General features: G+C 40.2%; 1 pseudogene; it reads right to left on the bottom strand.

Moving 5' to 3' along the window:
* Positions 1-261: 261 nt before the first annotated feature.
* LOC148697006 (uncharacterized) lies at positions 262-2,955 on the bottom strand (annotated as a pseudogene).
* Positions 2,956-6,005: the final 3,050 nt, after the last annotated feature.

Below are 6,005 nucleotides of genomic sequence, written 5' to 3'. Positions count from 1 at the left end.
AACGATCCCTACTTTCATATACTACAATCATAGGGTTTTAATTTGAGTGTTAGAATATTTCACATCACTAAACTAACAGCAAAAGAACACACAAATAAACACATCACACATAACATAAAGTAAGCAACAAAGGAAAAGTTTTAGGGATGCAAATCTGAGTTTGGAGCGATTCCCAAGTTCGGCCTTTGTTGATTGCATGGGTTGCCTCCCAAGTAGCGCTTTCTTTAACGTCGTGCAGCCGGAGGAACATTCTTCTTAGCCTCAATTGGAGCCCACGGCATGGAGAGTGATGTCCTCCACAACCTGCCCTTCAACATTTGCATAATATGGTTCAATGAATGGGAAGGGATAGTGATCCTCCCTGATGGTGATGTTTTGGTTCCGAAAGTCCATGTAAATGCTCCCACCACCTTGAGATCGGTTGGGCACCTGCACCAAAGAAGGTAACAACCTATTAGTTGAAATGGGAATTGAAATTGGGATTGAAGACTTACAAACATATTGTGGTGAAGGCTAAAAAACGGCAGCCCTATCAACAATGTCATTATGGCTACTTTCGGCCATATTGGGTGGTTGTAGGGCAATCACTCCAAGTTCTTCTCCAATGGTGGTTCTTGATACATCCTTCTTGATAGGTGTGGATCCTTTCGGCCCTATATCCTTATGCACATCAATGGCAAAACAAGAATGACCATCATTAGGATTCTTAATAGAGTCATAAACATTGAATTTAATTATATCACCACCAAACTCCATTGTTAGTGCTCCCTTGGCCACATCAATCTTTGTTTGGGCTGTTTTCATGAACGGTCTTCCAAGTAGGAGTGGCAAGGGTAGAGAATGAACCGAGTCTTCCATTTCAAGCACATAAAAATCCGCCGGGAATATCAAGTTATTCACCTGCACTAAAACATCCTCAAGGACTCCCTTGGGATAGGCATTAGATCGATCGGCCAATTGAATAATCACACCATCATTTTTTAATTCACCAAGGTTCATGGATGCATAAATAGAGTATGGCATGACATTAATTGAAGCTCCTAAGTCTAACATAGCATGTTCAAACTTAGTTTGGCCAATAATGCAAGGAATTGTAAAGCTACCTGGATCTTTGCACTTTGGAGGTAACTTTCGTTGTAAAATAGCGGAAACGTTTTCACTTACCCTAACCACCTCTTTATTTGAAGCCCTCTTCCTTGTAGTGCATAATTCTTTTAAAAACTTTGCATACCTGGGCACTTGCTTAATAGCATCAAGTAAAGGAATGTTTACTTGGACTTTCCGAAAGGTATCCAAAATGTCCTTTTCGCTTTCTTCCTTCTTCGATTGTGCAAATCTACGAGGGAAAGGGACATTGGGCAGATTAGTGTTCGAAATCACAACATTTGGGACAACATTACCTGAGGTGGACGAATGGGTAGGTTCATGGTCCTTGTTTTGGGCAGGTTCATGTGCTTTGCTTCCCACTTCTTTTCCACTTCTTAGTGTGATAGCTTTTGCAGATTCGAAACCACCCTTGGGATTGACCACCATAGTGCTTGGTAACTTACCATTTTCACGAAATTGTCCCAAAAATTCGGCCATTTGGCCCATTTGCTTCTTTAGCTCATTAACCTCATTTGCTTGGTTCTGCATTCCCTGTGCCATTGTGGTTAATAACTGATATGTTTTATCGTCATTCATAGACGTACCTGAGTTGGTTTGGGATGATTGTACTCGAGGAGGTGGTTGTGGTGCCATTGGCCGTGGAAAGAAACCCGGGGGTTGTCGGAATCCACCTTGTTGGGCAGGTTGTGGTGCATCTCTCCATCTGAAATTGGGGTGGTCACGCCATCCCTGATTGTATGTATTAGAGAAAGGATCACCCCTTGGTTGGTTTTGACTCCCATAACCCACGACATTGGCAGATTTCCACCCTCCATTTTCAATCAATTGAGGGCATTGATCAGATTGGTGTCCTTGAATGGAGCATACACCACATATTGTAGTTCCTTGCGTTTTGGGGCCTTCAACAAACTGCGATAACATAGACGTAAGGTTAGCCATTTAGGATTGTAACTCAGAAATAGAACTTACCTCATTTACATGATGTGGCCGTGGGGTGTCTCTCTGCCCAACACCTTTATATTGTTGTGCGTTGAGTGCTCGATTAGCAATGAGAGTTTTGGCATCCATGGGTGTCTTGTCCACTAGAGCTCCTCCCGCGGATGCATCCAACATTTGACGTTCAATTGGTAAGAGACCTTCGTAGAAATATTGAAGAAGAAGCTCCTCCTTCATTTGGTGCTGTGGACATGAAGCAACAAGGGTTTTAAAACGTTCATAATAAGTTGGAAAAGATTCACCTTGGCTTTGCTGAATTCCACTAATCTTCTTGCGAAGAAGAATGACTCGTGATGTCGGAAAGAACTTCTCTAAGAAGGCTCGCTTCATACTCTCCCATGATGTGACAGTTCCGGGAGCTAACTCATACAACCAATCCTTGGCATTCTCCAACAAAGAAAAAGGAAAAGCCTTCATCTTCAATATGTTGCTGTCCACGTTCACCGGTGTCATACTTGAGCATACTACTTCGAACTCCTTTAAATGCTTATTGGGGTCCTCCATTGATAACCCATGGTACTTGGGTATATGATGTAGCAAACTGGACTTCAACTCAAATTCATCGGTCTTCTCAGGGGCTGCCCTAGGGTATTGGATGCAAAGAGGGGCTGCATTGTCCAAACCCGAGGCAGAAAGCTCCTTGATGGTTCGATTGTCCGCTGCCATGGTTGGTACTTCCTCTTCAAACCTTGCCGTGGGCTCCTCTTCAACCTCAACTTCTTGCTCTTCTAATTCAGGTTCGGGACTAGGAGGATTAGACTCTTGCAATTTCCTTTTTCTTCTCAAAGTCCTCTCGAAATCGCCGTCAAAGTTGAAGATATGCTCACGAACAGGTTATGAGCTACGGGTCATAAACTAGTACCTGCACATTGATAGAAGCATATTTAGGCGACTTACTTAGCTTGTTTTCGTGCATTTATGTTGTTAATTCATAGTTGTTTTAGTAGTTTAAGTTATTTTCGTATGTTTTTAGGTCCTAATGGCAAAAGGAGCAAGAAAGTGCATTTTGAGGCTATTTGGAGCATTTTTGGGCATGGATTGGATAGCTTAACCATGGAGCAAAGAGGATGGATGAAATTGAAGACAAGAAGAGCTAGGAAAGGCTACAAATCTGGTGAAAGAAGTCCTAATACAATGAAGATAAGGAAGAAGCAAGAAACAAGAGACCTTATCCAACCTTATCCAACCTTATCTTATCCTATCCTAACTCTAACATTATCCTATTCTATCCTATCCAAATCAGGTTGGGACTTAAACCTAGCTAATTAGAGGGAATTAATTACACATCTAAACACCCATTTCAGTTTCTAGAAGCCTTATCCATTTAAATGCCGCAAGACACCATTCCTTGTAGGTTTAGGAATTGCAATCCTCCTTCTACATAAATACCATGTGTCCTAGGCCTTTAGGTTTAGGAATCTGCCCTAAACCACTTATTCTAGAACACCTTATCCTCTCCCTACATGTGTGCCGCACCTAACCTTCTAGAACTCCCTAAATCCTAGCCGCACTACCTATTCCAATTCCCATTTGATTTTTGCCTTGAATTAACCCTTTTTCAATGGGATTGTGCAATCATTTTCCTTCACTAAGTGTGCCAAACTAGCCTATATAAACAGCCCTTGCCGGACCATTTAGATCACCACCCTTCACACAACATTCATTCATTCATTCAGAAAACCATCTTTTGCCGCAACCTTGCAACCAACCTTCCATCATTCCCCTACTTCCAAACCTCCATCCCAACCTCCATACACCACCATCAACCCTTGCCGCACCACCACACCTGCCTAAATCCATCCAAAACCCAGAAAATCATCCACAAAACCACCCTAGACCTTGTGCCGTGACTTAGCAAGGAAGAGGAGAAGGAAGACCAAGCCTTGGGCGTTTGTGCATTCGAGTTGGAGTGTTGGACGTTTTTAGGTGTAATCTATCTTTTATTTTCAATGCTTAATTCTATGTTGTTTTGTTTTGTCATGAACATGAGAGGCTAAACTCATTTTAGCCTAGGGATGCTTTGAAACCATGATTACGTTTATAATATGAGTTGATAAAGTCCAGTTGTGATTTCATAAATTGTGAACGCAATTTACTTAACCGTTTGACGGATAACTTATTCTTGTATGTTTATTAGGGAGGCCTACTTAATTTACATGCTTGAATTTGGTGCTAGAATATAAGGGTGTTTCACATAATTGTCACAAACTTATGTTCACAAGTAGTTAAGGTTGTTTTCACAATCATGTTAAGTAAATTCCTAGCACGAGTATCATGATGTCATAGTTACAAGTGCTTTGTCAATACTTATGATTTCTATTGAACGTAATGATCATTGACCGTATTTCTATTATGATGTCATGTAGGGGACTTTTGAAGAATGCTTTGGGTTGTTGATAGGAGCATATTTAGGCGACTTACTTAGCTTGTTTTCGTGCATTTATATTGTTAATTCATAGTTGTTTTAGTAGTTTAAGCCATTTTCGTGTGTTTTTAGGTTCATATGGCTAAGGAAGCAAAAAGATGCATTTTGGAGCATTTTGGAGCAAAATTGGACTTGGAATGGATAGCTTATGTTTGGAGCAAAAGGAATGGACGAAATTGAAGACCTAATGAAGTTAGGATTCCTAATCACAAGAGGATTCCTAATCACAAGAGGATTCTTAATCACAAGAGGATTCCTAATCACAAGAGGATTCCTAATCAAATGAGGAATCCTAGTCAAAGAAGGTTTCCTACTTGAAGTAGGAAAGTTAAGCCAAGGTTTCCTATTTTGGTTTAATCTTTCCTAATCCTTAAAGACTCCATATTTCAGCAAGATTAAAGGCTCCTACCTATTCTAGGTCACAAAAACAACATCCCTTGCAGCCTTAGGACAATGCCGTGTGTTTTCTTGTGTCTCCCTTCCTTGCCGTGCAAGGAAGGGCTTTGTTCCCTATTTTAAACACTTAAACACTTTCCTTTCTCATACCTATTTCAGCCATAACTCACATTCCCTTTTATATTCCTAAATCCTTGCCTAAATTCAGAAATAAAAGACATTCCCTTTCTCTCTAACCTTTGCCGCAAGTCACATTCCTATTTCTTTCAATTTCTGATTTTGTGTTTCCTATTCTTCAAAGATTTAGAATTAATTCCTTTCCTAAACCAAGTAATAAAGCCTTTAGGTCTTTTCTTCCTTATATATACTCTTGTGCCGCACCCTTAGAAAGCTAATCCCCCCTTCTACACAACCAGCCTTCATTCACAAACACATCCAATTTTGCCGCAGCTTTCCATCCAAATTTCCACCATCCCTCGACTTCCAAACCACATCCAAACCACCCTACACCACCACTAAGCCTTGCCGCACCACCATACTTCCATAAACCCACATTAAATCCAAAAACTCATCCAAAAACCCACCTTAGCACTTGTGCCGTGACCTAGCAAAGAAGAGGAGAAAGAAGATGAAGCCTTTGACGTTTATGCATTCGAGTTGGAGTGTTGGAATGCTTCTAGGTGTAATCTATCTTTTATTTTCAATGTTTAATTCTAATTTCCTTTGTTTTGTTATGAACATGAGAGGCTAAACTCGTTTTAGCCTAGGGATGCTTTAAAGCCATGATTATATTTATAATATGAGTTGATAAATTCCAGTTGTGATTTCATAAATTGTGAATGCAATTTACTTAACCGTTTGATGGATAACTTATTCTTGTATGTTGATTAGGGAGGCCTACTTAATTTGCATGCTTGAATTTGGTGCTAGAATATAAGGGTGTTTCACATAATCGTTACAAACTTATATTCACAAGTAGTTACGGTTGTTTTCACAATCATGTTAAGTAAATTCCTAGCATGCGTATCATGATGTCATAGTTACAAGTGCTTTGTCAATACTTATGATTTCCATTGAACGC

This window comes from Pyrus communis, chromosome 5, assembly GCF_041283825.1.
Source record: "Pyrus communis isolate YQ-2024b chromosome 5, ASM4128382v1, whole genome shotgun sequence".
Taxonomy (NCBI): domain Eukaryota; kingdom Viridiplantae; phylum Streptophyta; class Magnoliopsida; order Rosales; family Rosaceae; genus Pyrus; species Pyrus communis.
The sequence above is the reverse complement of the archived record's forward strand: the minus strand, read 5'-3'. Positions and strand labels throughout refer to the sequence as shown.